We start from the raw sequence: 20,608 nt of genomic DNA, 5'->3' as shown, positions 1-20,608 counted from the left end.
TTTCTCGGTGGTCAAACCATCCAGAAGGCAGAGGGACAAGTAGAAGACAAGGAGGAGCTTTTCCTTCTCAGATGGTGGGGGCTAAATTAGTCAAGTATTACATAGCATGAGAATTAACACTTTGTAGCCAAATTTAAAATCCTTTATCGTTTGAACCAATAATACCCTCCTGGGAATCTGTCCTACAGAAGTAATCATATATGTGATGGACACACCTGTTCTAGACACTCATCTTTCAAATAATGCTTATCAACTCTTAAATACAGTTCCACTAAGTTCATCAATAGCCCATTTATTTAAAAATCACTGACATATCCACCCTATACATTATGACCCAGTTTTCAAGCACCAAATTGGTAAGACACCAAAACTAGCATGCTGAGTGGAAAAAGCATGTTGTAGTCCCGTGCTTGATTTTATTTTTTAAAAAGGAGTTTAAATTACATAATTCAGAGTTCCTAGACAGTAGAGGCTTATGCTTTCTAAACTCAGCATCTAACAGGTACAAAAATAATTTGTTTACAAATAATAATCTAAGAGGGGGAAGAGGCAATTACAACTATTTTAAATGCCTATTGAACCTATCTAGTTAAGTTAAATAAGTCTTATTTTTAGCAAATATCTGGGAAATTGTTTTGTTTATTCTATTTCTTCAAGTTTTATCTTTCAAACACATTTAAGAAAGCAGAAAATTTATGAAAAATGTTGTTAAGCTTCTCTACCTAATCTGTGTTGTTTAATTCTTAAATTTGGAAAAAGAATTTCAGTCACAGTCTTTAATGTGCTCTGGAGGGTATAGAAACCTGTCTTGTTACCATGTTATTGAATGATCAATTAGTCCAAATGGTGGTGGCATCACTGTCATAAACACATGAATAAGTAAGAAGCTTGAAAGTGTGCACTACTTCAGTGCACAGCTAGTTGTTTGGCACTGTAAGCAAGAGGGATTGAGTGCCTGGAGCGCTTATTTTTCAATTTTTAACTCTACATATAAGAACTTTCCAGCAGCAATCATTCCTCCCTAGGAATTCTAAATATTAGATTCTATATATAATAATAATTTTTCAAATATTTTTCCATCCACATAGTTCATGTAAATTTTTATTATTACAGATGATGAAAAAAAGTAGATTTTGAACACATTGTCTAAAAATAATCATTCTAATAGCACACTTAAGTAAACTTTTTGGTTTGAAATAGAGCAATCTAAAAAAGATTTGGAAAAAATTTTTGAAAAAATTTAGCTCCACTCCACTTTTTGTTTTATTTGGTCTATTTTGCTCCCCATGTCCTAGGACATTTAAAGTGGAACCATCAAGTGTGTATAATTATGGTCCAGCAAATTGGGGGCTGAGGTATATAATTATCAATCACTTAAAATTTACAGCATGCATATTGTACCATTCATTTTACTATGATAAAAATATTAGAAATTTGTTTTCCAACATTGTTTCCTAAAGACTGCATGAGTCTTAATTTACAGTCATGACATAATCAAGTATGTCAATAGGAAAAGGGAAACCATCTGATTCTTTACAAATTGGACCCAATACATAGGAACATGGATAGCAACCACATCTGTGGCTTTTTTTAAACAGGCTCAACAAGGTCCCACACACTCCAAATACTGCCTCCCCCCAGGCCTTCCTGGTGCTCAGGCATGTGGTCCAACCCACTCAGATCAACACCGCTCATTTCATTACCCACACTCACCTGATCTCCTAGCCTCCAGCACTCACTTCTCCAGTTGATTTCCATCAATTTAACATTACTAAAATTCCAATCTGGCCATTTCACTACTGTTTATAAAACTCTTGGTCACAGAAGGGCAAGAAATGAGAATATAAAGTGCAGTAGGAAATGAAAAGCCATCGGGACATTTATGTTTCCTGCTTGATCAACTATCTATCCTTCATGCTTCATATTTTCTCTAGATCTTGTCTCTGAGAGAGTTCTCCTTTCCCCACCCTTCTCTACTCATCTGACGGTAACATCCTGTCCCGAATCAGTATTGTTTTCCAGGCACTGCTTTCATCCCCCTTGTTTGACAATACTCTTAGGTCACAGACAGAACTGAGGTGCCATTGTGACCTGTATAATTTCCATATGAGCATCTAGTGATAGTATATATTTTATAATACTTATTTGCATAATATAAAACTGCAACTACAGGTTAAAATTCCTTGGGTACCACAACCAAGTAGATTCAGATTTTAATTTCATTTAGCTATTATTTTGAATTTATTATAGCGTAAGAAATATTTATTGAGTAAATTAACTTAGATAATTGATATTCCTATTTCTTTTTTAATAAATACATACTTTGAAATCCAGCTCAGGTGTTACCTCATGGAAGGAAACCTACGTAAATCTTTCTTCCACTCTTAGCTTACAGTTTTCCCACAGTTCCTTATGGAATTCAAGATCCTAAACCTACCTCTTGCTGGAAAAAATTAATTGCTACTAGGTGCATTGAGGTTTGGACTGTATGGAAAAAGGTAGCCCATATAAAGTTGAGAAGATGCCAGGACTGTCTCAGAAATCATTAGACACATTGAAATGAACACGTTTCCTAAGAATTATGTCACACTGCACAAACATAACACAAATTCAAAAAAGAAGAGAATGTATTCAAAAAAGCAGGAAAACTGATATTTTAAATATTTATGTGGAATAACTTTATATACACAGAAAAGTAGCATGGGTATGCATTGTATGAAGCCCATACACTTTTGACTTAGAAACACAGATTTTTAACACTGCTACTCATTCATCTCATTCATGTCATCTCTTTTCCTCTTTCCAATTTAAATAAATTTCACAGCTTTGCATGACTTTCTCTTCTAAATAATTGTATTATGTGTTTTCTGAAAGTATGGATGTTTTTTCTATAGATTCAGAATGCAGTTCTTAACTTTAGTAAAAATAGCACAAATACAATATATCTTAAAGAGTTACAAAGGAGAAAGAAAGACAAGGAGAAATTTTCAAAATTGAAATTTTCTAGTAGAGGGATACAATATTTAAAAGATGTATGAAAAACAGATGAGGCATCATGCTATGAAAATCTAAAGAAGAGTGTTGACATAAGATTCTAAATATATGATATTTAGAGAAAGGAAAAGTAATATTAAATTTTCCTAATTTATGGTTTCTTGAAAGACAGGTCCCACATTCAACATTTTCTTCAGAGCCGCCATAACATATTTATTCCTTAGACTATAGATCAAAGGGTTTAGCACAGGAGTGAGTATGGGGTAAAAGACAGACACCACCATGTCCTTCTCAGGGGTGTGGTAGGAGCTGGGGAGCATGTAGGTGTAGACGGCAACCCCATAGAAGAGAGGTGACCACGGTCATGTGGGAGGAGCAGGTGGCAAAGGCCTTCTTCCGGCCCTCTGCTGAGTTCATGCATAGGAGCCTGAAATGATGGTCACAGGGATGAGCAGCATGAGGATGCATCAGAGGTACATGAGTGTCTCATACAGAGAAGTGTCTGAGCAGGAGAGCTTCATCACAGCAGGGACCTCACAGAAGAAATGATGGACCTCCCCGGAGCCAGAGAAGGGGAAGTTCATAGTGATGGGAGTGAACAAGAGGCCATCCACTGATCACAGGAGCCAGCAGCCAGATGCAAGGACGACACACACCCTGTGGTTCATGAGGACAGGGTAACGGAGAGGATGGCAGATGGCTGCATAGCGGTCATAGGCCATGGCGGCCAGGAGGAAATATTGATCCACCTAGTGTCAAATAGAGGAACATCTGCATCCCACATCTGGGGGCTAAGATCATGATCACACCCATGACCCGGTCCACGAGCATCTTGGGAATAGTGACAGAAATGTATATTACATCCATGAGAGACAACTGGCTGATGAAAAAGTACATGGGTGTGTGGAGCCGGGCATTAGAGCGTATCAGAAGGATCAGGATGGTGTTTCCAGACAAGGCCATCAAGAAAACCACAAAAATGACCATGCCAAGGAGGGCTGGGTGTTGGGATTGACTGAAGATTCCCACCAGAATGAACTCTGACCTTCCTGAGTGGTTGGCCATCCAGGTGGTGTCCTCCATGATTTCACCTGGCCCATGAAGGAAGGCATTAGGGTTAGTGGACCAATCATGAGAAACTACCCTCTGAAATAAACATTTAGTGAGTGTGTGTATGTGTGTACCAACCCAAATATGCTAACTGGAGGAAATCCCATGTCATCCAGATCTGGAAATTCAAAGTACCTGGAATTCTACTAATTGACCAGAAAAGTAGCAATTCACAACTGTGGGTCAAAAGAATTGGTAACTTATGGAGAGGCTGCCACAAGTTGAGGTCATGAGATTATGTGAAGATATAATGTCCTTTATAGACAATTAGAAATTTGCATTGTCATTCTGCCCTATTCAAACACAGTAAGTGGATCCCTGAAAAAAGATACATGTTATTCTAAAATCTTTGTTATAGCACTCAGAATTTTATTAAAATACCTTGTTTAAGGATCCTGCTCATATCTTAAAAACTCTTCAAGGTATATTCCATATAAGAAATATTTTACTTAATACTGTATACAAATATCAAATCATCACATTGTATACTTGAAACTAATATAATGACATATATCAATTATGCATCAACCAAAACAAAAAAGATTCAAAAGCTAGCTGAAACACAATTTGGGGAAAATGTATATGAAACAGTTGAACCCATGTTTCCCTTTGGGTTGGGCCACCCCATGAGACACTGGGGTTGGGTGGAGTGTGTCACATATCACAGGAAGCAGGTGGGGATCCTCACAACCACCAGCCCCCTACTTATCCTAGGTGCACTATATTAGGAGCCCAAACTCTGAAACTGGACTATGCTTATGGGTCTAGTTCGTGTTCTAGATACTATTCCTCTGCCCATTCTACATAAAAAGAGGGTAATAATGTTTAATTGCAGGTGTACTTAAGATTAAGCGAGGTAAAATAGTGAAAATGTTTAGAATATTAGGAGTTACATGTGAATAAACATAATGTATACTGCTAGTTTAAAAAGTTAATATCTACAGTAATAATTGTGTATAATCTATGTAGGATATGGTGGCTGTGTCTGTTGATATAAGATACATTGTCTCAGTTCACCAGTTTAATCCCTATTTCTATATTTCAGAATTTGGATTTGGTCATTTCTGTATTCCTAAGCAACTTAGGTGTGCGTGTTTGTATACATACATATATTATACATATACTTTGTATATATACATATAATTATATTATACAAACATATAAAATTTAAATAAATGTTTAAATAAGTATGAATACAAACTTAAGCATATTTTTCTTATTTAAACCTGATTAAGCAGAGTCTTTATGTAGAAATGTTTCTCATTTCTATTTAGTACACATTTTTTCAAGTTGAAGTTAAAGCTTCTGCCATTTCCTCTAAGTCTCAGGGAAGAATAAATAGGATTTAGAGTGTTACTGCCAATTATAAGACAAGGCTCTCATTTTTTCCCCGAATGTTACCTCCTTTAATTCACACAGCAATTAATATTTCATGGAAACAGAGATGCAGAGAGGCAGACTGCGCACCGCTGCCCACCGTCCCCTTTCTGCACATGCCCTGCCTCTGTGTTACAGACACTGAAGATTAAACACAAACTAAACTTGGTTGCACTTAAAGAGGTTGCAGTCTATTTAAGGACAAATATATAAATGTGACATAGTGTGGAATTTTTAAATGCCTACAAAATAGATAAATAAATAAATAAATAATGGACACACATAACCTCTGGCTTTTCTTAAGAGAATCAGTAATAGCTTCATCTTCCTTTTCTCTTACAAAGATGAAACATTTGCAGGTCTTCAATTTGTGATATGACAAAAGTTAAATTTCAAAAGTATTTACTAGCAAGAAGGAAATATTTGGCTCTTCTTTATAGGAAGAATTTAGAGATAGCTATGATGAGGGGATATTTCAGAAGGAATTTCCAAATTTCAAATATATTTTATTTCCTTGTAATAATTCCAATATTCAGTTTACTAACCTTCCCAGGTCTATGGTGCCAAAGCAGTAGAGAATACTGTAAGTGATTTTGTTTGATTTCTTAATATAAATATCTAACAAATCTGGGATACATTACACTAAAAAATTATAACCTTTCTGTGAAATCCCACCCTTGCTAGTAGATGGATTCTGAGCTCTGTGCATAATTTAAAAACAGAGATAAATTGCAAAACATACCTGCATGTAGATCAAATCTACACATGCAGCCAAAGTGAAGCAAGGACCAGCTCAGTGTACAGTCCGAGTGAACACCTTCGAACTGCTTGCAGAGTGAATGGAGGAAGACCAGGAAGTGTGTGGCAGGTGCCAGGTAAACCTCCGCTATACTCTGGTAACTGGGGTAACTGTCATCGAGTCGCAGTAAGCAGCCCACCTGGACCAACAGACAAATGAGGAACACTGTATCAGGCATGGCGGCTGTTTCTCCCACATACTTGTTTACTTTCTGCTAGTGTAATTCCTACAGTTTCATGTAAACAACTTAGTGCATGTTTAATTGGGGAATCACTGAGTTCTGGTAGAATATCAAATGTTTATTTGAAGCAACTACTCAACTGTTTTACTACACTTCTTTCCCAAGAGCTTCTGTGAAATACCTACTCCTAATTTTCTCCTTTTCCACATTAAAAGATTCAGCATCTCAGGATCTGCCTAACACCATGCAACTAAGCGGAGTTAAGAACCTGTGTCTCAGCCCAAGAGTTGAACCCAAAGGCTGTGACTATGCCTCAGAATTCTTGGTGAAACTGTCTTCCCTCCACAGTAAACAACATTGGTGAAGTCACACACTGTCCATTTCTTTAGGGAAACAGAAATATGAAGGAGATATTTTTTAGCATTTTCTAACCTTAAGAAATTATCCCCACTCAAAGTAAAATCAGTGCATCTGTTGTAAAATTTCAGTCTAAGGAGAGTAAAAAGCATCACCCAATAAAGGAGGAAGGATATGTATTCTTTTGTCCTAAATACTCGGAAAATGAAAGCCCATTTCCTAATACATTGCTGTAAATACATGTTAAATGAAGATATTAAGAAGAAAAGTACATTTGCCTTCCTTCTTAAAAACAGATGATAGGTAAAAATTTGAGGAAATATTTTTGGCAATTTGTAGAATGTATCAGAAGAGAAGAAAAAGTCAAAACAATAATTACCTTTTGATCACACAGTTCCTTCTGTTTTTCTGGTTAACCCACCATCAAATGATGTCGCTCATCTCACCCAGATGGGCTGAAGGAGCGTGTCCAGGTGGAGTGTACAAAGAGAAGTAGGAGAGTGACATTGTGCCTGGTTTTATTATGCCTACTGAGTGGCTGGTTTTTCTTTTGATAAATTCCCTCTGAGACCTAGAAAGAGGAATGCAATTAAGAGAGCTAAAGATCCTCATGGATATACTACCCTTGCATTTTTTTGTCTGATATCTTAAAAGAACTCCTTTTATTGTTAATCTTAATATGTATCAAAATCTTAACCTATAGTAACAATAATCACAAATCCCATCACTAATAAATTCTCACCTATGAAATATGAGTTAAATCCATAGAGCATTTTCATTTTACAAAATATACTTTTATGCATGTGTGACTATATATACAAAGATACATAAATATATAGAATTTTTCTCATTAAAGCTGAATGAAAATTTGTGAAATACTGTTTTTTTCTTATTCTTCTTATCTTTTCCTGATATAAAAGCTGAAACTAATAGTTCAATTGGCTTGCCAAAAAGAATACCACTAATTAGTACTATATTTGAAACTAAAAGTGAAACCATCTCCCCATCTTTGTCTTGATCAGTGTTCATTATATTACTGATTATATACTTTCTGTTATTCACAGACTCTGTGTTAATTTAATGTTTCTTCTGTTTATTTTTTTTCAACATTTTCAAATCCTTTTTATTTTAAAAATATTTTCCAGTTTTATGAGATACAGTGACATAAAACTTTATACAAGTTTAGTATGTATAATGTGATTATTTGATTTGAGTTTATATTGCAAAAATTTTACTACAGTAAGGTTAGTTAATGTATCCTTCAACTGACATAATTTGAATTTTGTTTTCATTGTTATGATGAGAACATTATAGCTCTCCTCTCCTTGGAACTTTCAAGTATACAATACAATATTTTAAACTATAGTCACCACACTGAATATTTAAGTTTAAAGTGTAAACAAACCATAGCAAAATTACTAGCTGCAGAAAAGGCAGTACTCAGAGGGATTTTTGTACTAATGAAAGTCCACATTCAGAAAGAAGAAAAATAACTTTACCCCTCATAGAACTAGATAAATCAGAAACTAAGTCCAAAGCTGGAAGAAAGGAAGTAAAGTTCAGAGCAGAAATTACTGGAACAGAGGCTTAAGCAAAATTGAGTATCCTTTGGCTAGGCTTAGTAAGAAAAAAGAGAGAGGACATGAATTAATAAAATAATGAGTGAAATAGGAGGCATTACCACTAATACCACAAAATATGTAGGCTCATTAGAGACTGCTGTGATAATTTAGATGCCAACAAATTAGACAGCCTCAAAAAAAGGGATAAATTTCTCATATACAAGATAATCTCCTCAAAACATTTGGCATACCATGTCTAAATCATGAAGAAATAGAAATCTGAACACTCTGGTAGGAAGGATATTGAATCAGTGACCAGAAACACCCCACAAAGAAAGGCCAAGGATCATACTGTTTCATAGATTAATTCTCTCATTTAAAAAATAATTAATGTCAATTATTCTCAAACTTTTCTTAAAAACTGAAGATAAAACACTCCCAAATTTGTTTTACAAAAACAGAACTACCCTTGTAACAATGCCATAGTAGAATATCATAAGATAAAAATGCATGCCAAAATGCCTGAAGAATATAGATGCAAAAAATTCTCAGCAAGATACTAGCAACTGATTTCAACAACACATTAAAAGGTTCATACACAGTGATTAATTGAGATTTGTCTTTGCATTTCAAGGATGCAACAATATACACAAATCAAAAAATATGATGCACCACATAAATAGTATGAAATTTTAAAAGTGATCATCACAGTGCATATAGAACATTTAAATCCCAGTGAATTTTCATGCTAAAAATTCTCAATGATTTGCATATACAGTAATATATAAAAAACATAATAAAGGGAATATAATATAAACTTACAGTGAATGTCATAGTCAACAATAAAAGTTGAAATCTTTTCCTCTAACAAGAACAAGTCAAAAGTGCCCAGTCTCACCTCTCCTATTCAGTATAGTATTGCTTGTGTTAGTCAGAGCAATTACATAGGAAAAACAAAGTCTTCAGAGTCAGAAAAACATAAAATTGTTTTTTTAGTGATACATTGTTATGTATAAAAAATCTTAAAGACCCCCCAAAAAAGTTTCATCTCATAAGAAATTCAGTAAAAGTTTAGAATATGAAATCAACATACAAAAATCAGTTGCATTTCTATATGTTAATATTAAACAAACTGAAAATAAGTAACAATCCCATTTACAATAGCACCAAAAATTAAATATTTCAGAAATAAATTTATTTTAGTTTTTTCAACATTTTCCCACTTTTTAAGATATAATTGACATATAATATTGCATAACTTTAGCAAGTACAACATAGTGATTGTATGCATGTATTCAAAATTATTACTATAATATGGTTAGTTAACATATGTATACTTCCCCTAGTTACTATTCTTTCTTAGAAGTGAAGTTTTAAGTTCTAGGCTTGTACAGCTTTCAATTATACAATATAGATGGTTAATTATAGTCACCAGGCTCTACATACACCCCAAGAACTTACTATCCTATTAACTGGAAGTTTGTGGACTGTGACCATCATCACTCATTACCGTGCACAAGGCAAAAACCTATCTGCTGTGCTTCTACAAGTTTTTTTAATTCCCCATTAAATAAGGTCATAGAGCATTTGTATTTATTTATTTGACCTATTTCACAAAGAATGATTCGTCCAAGTTTCTTCCATGTTGTTGCAAATAGAAGGATATTCTCTTCTGTGGCTGGATGATATTTCTTTATATGTCCAAAATGTTCTTAATATGTTCATCTATAGATGTACAGTTAGGTTTTTCTGCTCAGGAATAATTTTAGCCAAGAATGAAATACCTATACAATGAAGACATTGATGAAGGAAATTAGATAAACTGAAATTAATGCAAAGATATCCCATGTTCATTGATGGGAACAACTGTTATTGTTAAAAGCTAGAATACAATGCTACCTATAAGTTCAATGCAATCCCTACCAAAATTCCAATGATTTCACAGATATACAAAAAACAATCTTAAAAATAGAGTGGAACCACAAAAACCCTAAATAACCAAAGCAATCCATTAAAAAAAAAGTTGGACACCAGGCTTCCCAATTTCAACCTATATTTCAAAGCTATGTAAATCAAAACACTATGGCACTGGCATGAAAGCAGACATAAGCACCAATAGAACAGAATAGCAGAATAGAGAGCCCAGAGATAAATCACCTAATATTTGAAAAAAGGAGCCAAGAATACTCAGTTGGAAAAGATATTCTTTTAAATAAGGGGTGCTGAGGAAACTGGATATCCAGATGCAAAAACAGGGAAATCACACTCTTATCATACACCACTCTGTATATAACTAGAAATGGATTATGTACTTAAATATAATAGATGACATTATTAAAACTCATGGAAAAAGCAAAGAGGAAAATTTCATTGACATAGGTTTAAGGGACATGACACAAAAAGTACAAGCAACAAAAGTAAATATATATGAATGTAAATGCAAAATTTAAAATGTTTCTCATTTTAAACAAAACGAAATCACCAAAAAAGCAGAAATCACCAAAAGCAGAGTTTCAGAGAACTGCAATCTTTTGCTGGTGGAGGATCTGGCCTTGATCTATAGATTGGGAGAAAATATATGCAAACTGTATATCAGATAAGGGGTTAATATCCAAAACATATAAAGACCTTATACAAATCGATAGCAAAAATGCAAGGAATTTGATTTAAAATTAGGAAAAGAAACCAAATAGATATTCTTCAAAGACATACAAATGGCCAAGTATATTAAGAGATGCTTAACATCACTAGTCATCATGGAAGTGCAAATCAAAACTATATTGGGATATTATCTCACATCTGATATGTGAAAATAACTGAATACCTGTAAACTCTTGGTGGGTATATAAATTAGTACATCCACTATGGAAAACAGCATTGAGTTTCTTAAAAATTTAAAACTAGATCTACCATGTGATCCAGTAAACCCAATTTTCAGTATGTGTCCAAGTAAATACAAGTTATTGAAGACATATATTCACTCTCATGCTTATTGCAGCATTATTTGCAATAGCCAACATACAGAAGAAGATAAGTTTCTATAAATGAACAGATAAATAAGATGAGAGATGTAGAGACAATTAAGGATGGAGATAGTCATAGAAATACAGGCATACCTAGGAGATAGTGGGTGTTTTGTTTCATATGACAAATATAGCAAATATTACAATAAAGCAAGTGTATTTTTTATTTGACCAGTGCACACACAAAATATGTTTTCACTTTACCATATATGTATCTCAATTAGAAAACACTTTATTGTTAAAAAATGCTAACCATTGTCTGAGTTTCAGAGAACTGTAGTCTTTTTGCTGGTGGAGGATCTTGCCTTGATATTTTTGGCTGCTGACTGATTAGGTTGGTGGTTGTTGAATGTTGGGGATGAGTGGTAATTTATTGAATGAAGATAAAAATGAAATTTGATGCAGTGTTTGGTTATTCTTTTCATGAGTTATTTCTCTGTATAATGGGATGCTGTTTCATAGCATTTTACCCACAGTAGAACTTTTTTTGAAATTGGAATCAATCTCTTAAACTCTGTCACTGCTATGTCAATAGAATGTATGCAATAATCTAAATTCTTTGTTGTCAGCTAAACAATTTTAACATCTCCACCAGGAATAGATTCCATGTTAAGAAATAACTTTCTTTGCACATCCATAACAAGCAGTCCTCATCAATTCAAATTTTATCACAAGATTATAGCAATTCAGTCACATTTTCAGAACTCCACTCCTAATTTTATCTCCTCTGCTGTTCTCACGACTTCTGTGGTTGCTTCCTAAGCCAAAGTCTTCAGCCCTTTAAAGTCACTCATGTTGATTGCAATCAATTCCTTCCAAACTCCTGTTATACCGATATTTTGACTCCTTCACATGAATTACAAGTGTACTTAATGGCATATAGAATAGTGAATTATTGCCAGAGGAATTTTAATTTACTTTGCTTAAATCCATCAGGGAATCACTGACTATGGCAACCATAGTTTTGCCAAATGTATTTCTTCAATAGGACTTAAAATTCAAAATTACTTCTTCATCCATGGACTGCAGTTGGATGTTGTGTTAGCAGCATGAAAACAACATAGGTCTTGAAAATCTCAAACACAGAACTTGGGTCACATGGTGAATTGTCAATGAGAAGGAATATTTTGAAAGAAATATTTCTATCTGAGCAGCACATCTCAACAGAGCTTTAAATACTTAGTAAACCATGTTATAAACAAATTCGCTATCATCTGGGCTTTATTTCATTTATAGAGCAAAGACAGAGTAGATTCAGCATTTTCAGAATGGTAAATGAGCTTTGGCTTCAACTTAAAGTCCCAGCTGCCTTATTTCCAAATAAGAGTGAGACTCAGTCCATCCTTTGAAGCTTTAAAGCCAAACATTGATTTCTCCATTCTAGCTATGAAAATCCCAAATGGCATCTCTTTGTAATGTAAGGTTATTTCATCTCCACTGAAAATCTGTTGTTTTGTGTTGCCACTTCATTAATTATCTTAACTAGATCTTCTGGATAACTTCTTACAACTTGTACAGCAGCAACTGCTGCATCAACAAGTACTTTTACATCCTGAAGATTGCTGCTTTCCTTAAGCCTTATAAACTCACATCTTCTAGCTTCAAACCTCTCTTCTTCAGGTTCCTCACCTCTCAGCCTTCACAGAATTGGAGAAAATTATGGCTTTGATCTGGATTAGGCTTTGGTGTAAGGAATGTTGTGGCTGATCATCTGTCCAGACTGTTAATACTTTCTCCATAACAAATAAGGTTGTTTTTCTTTCTGGTAAATGCAGTGTGTTCCCTGGACTGTCACTTCCCGTTCCCTCAAAAATGTTACCTTTGCATCCACACCTTGGATGACTGTGGTATTTGATGCCTGGCTGTGGCCCATCACCTCTTTGAACATGAATTCCTTACTATATGCTCTCACTTCCAGCTTTTGAATTAAATTGAGACAAATGCAACTCTTCCTTTCACTTGTATATTTAGAGGCCATTGTATATTTATTAATTGGACTAACTTAATTATTGTCATGTAGGTGATAGGAAATCCTGTGGAGTGGGAGTAAGATGTGTAACCAGTGGTTGGTATAGGATTCAGAATACATAAATATTTACTGGTTAATTTTTACATCTTATATAGTGATTCATGTCACCTCAAAACAATGACAATGGTAACATCAAAGTTCACTGAATCAAAGATCATCCTCAGAAATATACTAGTAATAAAAGAGTATGAAATATTGTGAGAATTACCAGAATGTGATACAGAACAAAATGAGCAAATGCTGTTTGATAAATAGAGTTAATGGTTAGTCAATGAAATGTCATAAACCTCCAACATATAAGAAACACAAAACCTGTGAATCATAATAAAGTGAAGCATGATAAAGTGAGGTATGCTTGTAGATATAGATATGGACATAGATATAGATATAGATATGGATAAATAGATACAATGATACAGATACAGATATAGACAATGGAGAATTATTCTGCCATGAAAAAGAAGGAAATCCTGCCATTTGCAACAACTTGGATGAAACCTGTTATTTATGTTAAGTATAATAAGTCAAACAGAGAAAGTCAAAATGTATAATTTCTTTTGTATATGGAATCTAAGAAAGACAAAATCACAAAAGCAAAAATACAGTGGTTGTTATCAGGGGCTGCAGGTAGAATAAATGAAGAGCTATTTGTCAATTAAAAGATTAGTAAATTCTGAGGGTCTAATACACAGCGTCATGATTTTAGTAAACAGCTTATTATATAACCAAAACTTGTTTAAAGAGGTCTTAAATGTTCTAACCAAAACAAATCATAATTATGAGAAGTGATGGAAGTGTTAGGTAAAGCACATTATCAATAATGTTTATCAAACCAACATAACTTATACATGTTAGCTACATCATGGTGGCTCTAATGTAAAATATTACACTGTATACTTGAAAATTGCAATGAGGATAGAGCTATTTTCTCACCACAGCAACAACAAATTGATAATATAAGTTGAAGGCTATAATAACTAATTTTTTGTGGTTAATACTTTGCCATATATACTATAACAATTCATTCTATTACACATCTTAAACTTACAGAATATATAACAATTATATATCAACAATATGTATAAATTTAAAACTAAAAATTGGAAAAAAAGAAAAAATGAGGTAGCATTAAATTAACACGGATTTCATGTAAATAACAGAAGAAGATATACAAATCAGTAATCTAAAGAACAGAGATCAAGAGAAAAATATCAAGTAAATGAACTTAGTTTCTCTTTCAACCAGAGTACTGACAAGTGATATTGTCTTTGAAAAATCAGTTGAACTATTAGTTTCATATTCTTTATCAGCAAAGAAGAAAAACAACAGCTATTCACAATTTTCCTTGAACTTTAAATGATAAAGTATATGTATACATAATACACATGAAATTAAATTTCATAGCTAAGAATTTATGTGATGTTGGTATTTGTGATTATTATTAATATTGATTAAGTTTTTGATGCATATTGTGATTAACAGTAAGAAATTTTCTTTAAAGACATGAGAGAGAAATAAAACAATCACAGCAGGGCTACCCAATAGCTTCTTTAGCTACTTTAATTACATTCCTATTTATAGTCTCAGAGGAGATTTGACATAAAAAGAAGCTACTCACTCAGTGGGCATAGTAACACCAGGGATGATGTCACTCTCTTGCTTCTCTTTGTACACTTAACCGGGACATGCACCATCAGCCCATCCGTATGAGATGAATAATGTCAACAAATGGTGGTTTCAGCCACAGAAGTACAGGGAATTGGAAGAGCAAAGTGTAATTATTATTTTGAATTGTTCCGCTTCTGACATATCCTATTAGTTGTTGAAAATATTTCCTCAAATGTTTACCTGTCATCTGTATTTAAGTAGAAAATCAAGTATGCTTTCCCTTAAGAATCTCTTTATATGTCATGTATTTACTGCAGTCTATTAGGAAATGCACTATATACTGGAATGGAATGTATTAGGAATTTTTGTTTTCTAATTATTTGTGGACATATATATCTCTTCATTTATTGGATGATGCCTTTTCTTTCCCTGAGTTTGAAATATTACAGAGGAAGAGCTACTATTTTACTTGGAGATGGGATGATTACTTGGAGTTGATTTTTGAGGTTTGTAAAATACTAGAGACAAATATCTGCATCATAGTTATAGTTCCCCAGGAAAGCTGACATAGGTGCCTGACACCAGGTCATCCCCCATGGAGGGGAGGCCATGCTGTCAAGAGACCTGAGGCAGAGGCACAGCCTGCGGGGCCAAATCATGGGCTGAAATGACTTCTCACTCAGCTTGGTTTGTGGCATTAGGCAGATACTCCAAGAACCTGAAGCTTTTATCATGTAAAAGGACAAAGTAAGATGATTAGGTACCTCACAGGCTCCTGTGAAGGATGGAATGTGGTGAGCATCAGGACAATTCCTGGAATGCCATCAGCTTCAAATAAAGGTTTGGCATATGCCACAGACACTATCCATGACCTCAAGTTAAAGATGCACTAAACTGTTTCCATGAAACTCAGGGAATTGCATTAGAGTAAGTCTGCATGGGGTGGGCGCTGCTGAGGGTGGTGCAGACATGGCTCCCTGTCTGTACCTCAGGTGGACTACTTGCTGTGGCCTAGTGATGCTGATTCCCATTTACTGAGGTGCAGCAGAGATTTCCCCAGTGACCCCAAATTCCCTTCCATTCTCCCGCCACTCACTCAGCAAACAGCTGAACATCTCACATGACTGGTCCCTGTGCTAGCTCTTATTTACTTTTACCACAAGTAGACTGGCAAACAAGTGTGCTTTGCAATTCATTGGATTATTTTTTTAATTTTCAAGAGATCAAAATCCACATGACAAAGTGTATGGGGTTTGAAAGAAAGCTTACATTTTCTAAAACAATGTGTCCAGATTTCTTGGATATTTATATTAAGAAATTGAAATCATTGTCAGTGTTTTCTGCTGCTCTAAAACCCTGAATAAATTCCATATATTAATAGATTGAATATACTAATTAACTTTTGGAATCAACACAATATTATAAAATATATTTGATATGCAAAATATCATTATGAAATATCCCTGCAATATAATCACCTGTAGACCCTTTCCAGAAAGAGAAGCTCATATTTCCTTCTTGTTTAACTTGTCTGAAATTGAAAATCTTCAGAGATGTAATCTTCATGAGAAAATACAGATGAAGTTCTTACTGATTCTCTTAGAAAGACCAGATATCTTTTGCATCTATCGTTCATTTCATTTATGTTGTAGTTATTTTAAAATTATACATTAAATCATATTTATATAATATTTGTCCCTGACTAGACTGATTGTGACCTCCCTGAGTTTAATGAATTTTAATTTGTCTTTGATTTATCTTCAGATAAATCAGAAGCTGCCTGTGACCAGCAACATAGAAAAGCCAACAGTGAACTGAAGACAGAAACATCTCAGTGCTTTTCAGCATTCCACTCTGTCTGTTTCTATGAAAAATTATTTCTGAGTACATTAAAGCAGTTAACATTTGGGGAAACAAAAACCTTGCCTGACAAATGGCAGTGACACTCGCAGTTCTTTTCTTGTCCCCTGATATTTACAGCAAGTGGTAGAAGCTTTAAGAAGGTAAGTTTTAACTTGGAAAAGCATGTCCTAGATAGAAAAAAATGGATTTCTACAAGAAATTCTTCCTAAACAGGGTTAATAAGAATTATATGAATATATTTATATGTTTATATTTAAAGTGTTCATGTTCATAAAATAAATACATGTATCTATATACATACATAATATACATAATTCTTATGAATATATAAACAAATTCATACATAAGTTCTCTATGAATACAGAAATTATTAACTCAAAATTATTAAAAGCATAAGTAGATACAAAGACTGGTAAACTGAGCTCATACTTCTTATATCATCAGACAATAGTTAGAGCAGTATCTTACCCAGATTCTGCACAATTATTTCTCTCTATATTAATTATTTAAAATAGCAGTATGTATGTATATCCATCAGTAACTGTCAGGTTCCACCTATGTCCATTATTTTAGCTCATTTGTTCCTAACCATGCCTGAGATCATTGTGCGTGTGTGCATTTTATGTAGAGTGGACAGGGGAATAGGGGTCCAGAATATGCTGAACCCACAGCTGCAGTACATCTTCAGAGTCTGGGCTCCTAACGTTGCCCCTAGGATGTCCAAAGGGTTCATGGGTGAGGCCCACAGGCTACTTCCGAATATACGGCTCAATCCACCCAACTTCACTGCTTCAACATGTGATTCAGTCTCACGGGCACAATGGATTCAAACATTCATATGGATTATCTCAAACTGATTCAGTTACTTTTTAAACCTTTTTTAAAACTGAAGTATAAAATTGATATATAACATGTTAGTTTCAGGTGTACAATGTACAATGTGATGACTCAGTATTTGCATGCACAGTGAATGTAAAATATTTCTAGTAGTGAATGAAACTTCAAGAGTTTTTAAGAGCCTAATCAGATATTAAACCAGAGATGTTAGTGAAATTCTGTGTCCTATAACAAAAACTTTAGAAAGTGATATCCCCATCTTTAATAATTCACTTTTTGTGTTTGTATACACTCATGACTACACAAATTTCCATACTTGATAAAGGACATATATCATCAGATCATCTCATGATCTTGAACTTTGATAACCTGAAGTTACCAATTATTTTGCCCCACAGTTGTGACATATTAGTTTTCTGGCATATTAATTGAATTACAAGTAATGTGTAACCTCTCAGTCTCCAGGAACATAGGGTTTCCTCCACTTAGCATAACTGGTTTGATACACACACACACACACACACACACACACACACACACACACTCACATACACATATGCCAACACCCTAAAGAGTCACTAAGCAGGTGGCATCTCATGAGTGCTCCATTACTTCTCTCCTTGGTGGGCCAGGTGTAACCATGGAGGACACCACCTGGATGGCCAACCACACAGGAGGTTAGAGCTCATCCTGGTGGGAATCTTCAGTCAATCCAAACACCCAGCAATCCTTTGTGTGGTCATTTTTGTGGTTTCCCTGATGGCCTTGTGTGGAAACACCATCCTAATCCTTCTGATATGCTCTGATGCCTGCGTCCACACCCCCATGTACTTTTTCATCAGCCAGTTCTCTCTCATGGACGTAATGTACATTTCTGTCACTGTGCCCAAGATTCTCATGGACCAGGTCATAGGTGTGAACACCATTTCAGCCTGTGGATGTGGGACGCAGATGTTTCTCTGTTTGACACTGAGTGGATCAGAATGTTTCCTCCTGGCTGCCATGGACTATGACCACTATGCAGCCGTCTGCCATCCTCTCTGTTACCCTATCCTCATGAACCATAGGGTGTGTTTCCTCTTAGTGTCTGGCTGCTGGTTTTTGGGATCTGTGGATGGCTTCATGCTCACACCTGTCACCATGACATTCCCCTTTTGTGGGTCCCAGGAGGTCCATCATTTTTTCTGTGGGTCCCAGGAGGTCTATCCTGCTGTGATGAAGCTCTCCTGCTCAGACACTTCTCTGTATGAGACACTCATGTACCTCTGATGCATCCTCATGCTGCTCATCCCTGTGACCATCATTTCAGGCTCCTATGGTTTCATCCTCCTCACCATCCACAGGATGAACTCGGCAGAGGACCGGAGGAAGGTCTTTGCCACCTGCTCCTCCCACATGACTGTGGTCACCCTCTTCTATGGGTCTGCCATGTACAATTACATGCTCTCCAACTCCTACCTCACCCCTGAGAAGGACATGGTGGTGTCTGTCTTTTACACCATACTCACTCCTGTGCGAAACCCTTTGATCTATAGTCTAAGGAATAAGGATGCTATAGGGGCTCTGAAATAAATGTTGAATGTGGGACCTGTCTTTCAAGGCCACAAACCAGCAAGAAGGGATGTTCTTCCAGCCAACACAAGCACCAGCTCCCCACAACTACTTCAAGCTTACAAGAGGCACATCTCAAACCCAAAGACATGCACAGACTAAAAGTCAAGGGATGGAAAAAGATATTCCATGCAAACAACAGGGAGAAAAAAGCAGGTGTTGCAGTACTAGTATCAGACAAAATAGACTTCAAAACAAAGAAAGTAACAAGAGATAAAGAAGGACATTACATAACGATAAAGGACTCAGTCCAACAAGAGGATGTAACCATTATAAATATATATGCACCCAACAGAGGAGCACCAGCATATGTGAAACTTTCAAGAAACCATGAAGTAGGAAACTGATATCAATGTATTTTCCATCTCTCTGCACATGACATATTTATAATCTTATATCAGCATTACTCTTTATACTTTCATAGCATTGTGTCTCATAAAATTTCTACACCTCTTTTTAAGAGTTGCTTCCATGTTGTAGAATACTTCAATTTATAACCCTTCTCCATTCAAAATACATTATACAATCATTAAAGTTACATATATGAGAGTTGATAATTGCACTGTCTGTAGAAGAATATCTGTATTTTTAGGAATATATAGCAACAATGTTTACAGCAAAAATGTCATGTGAAACAATGAAATTGATTTAAATGACAGGGGAAGAGAGAGAAAGAAGTGATAAAACAAAGAAGGTAATATAAACAACTTGAGAGTTTTGGTACGGTAAAGAGTATGTGGGTGTCATTTTTACCATTCATATCGATGGTACTTTTCTGTGAAATTATTCCATGTAAACAGTAAACAGTTTACATATCAATCCTCCCTCTTTTTTGAATTTTTTTTATTTTTTCTTCATTTTTTGAGAGGATTGTGGAAGGTCCCTTGCATGAGGTGACATCTGAGCTAAATCTTGAAGTTTGTAATTTATTAGTCAAGAAAAGATGGCAGGATCTAGTAACCATAATGTTGGTCATGTAATTGTATATAAATGATAGCAAAATTAAAAAAAAAGAAGGCAGGTATCCAAGAGTCAAACTCATTTATTGGTTCAATACATATTTATTATACTATATTGTAATACAAAAATATGTATATATTATGCTATATTATAATAAAAAATTGGTAAATAAAATTAAAATCTGAATATTACATACTTGATATCCCCAAGAAATCTCCCAAAAAATAGTCTAAGTATATGATGCACCTTGATGGCCATGGGTATGGGGTGCAACTCATAAGGACAAATCTGTTCTAC

General features: G+C 34.9%; 2 pseudogenes; one reads left to right on the top strand and one right to left on the bottom strand.

The window, feature by feature from the left end:
• Nucleotides 1-3,140: 3,140 nt before the first annotated feature.
• On the bottom strand, nt 3,141-4,059 carry LOC118919985 (olfactory receptor 2T4-like; annotated as a pseudogene).
• Nucleotides 4,060-6,320: 2,261 nt separating this feature from the next.
• Nucleotides 6,321-19,312, top strand: LOC118919984 (olfactory receptor 2T29-like; annotated as a pseudogene).
• Nucleotides 19,313-20,608: the final 1,296 nt, after the last annotated feature.

The sequence above is a fragment of the Manis pentadactyla genome, chromosome 13 (genome assembly GCF_030020395.1).
Source record: "Manis pentadactyla isolate mManPen7 chromosome 13, mManPen7.hap1, whole genome shotgun sequence".
In the NCBI taxonomy this organism is placed as follows: domain Eukaryota; kingdom Metazoa; phylum Chordata; class Mammalia; order Pholidota; family Manidae; genus Manis; species Manis pentadactyla.
Note: the sequence above shows the minus strand (reverse complement) of the source record. Positions and strands in the feature narration are given on the sequence as shown.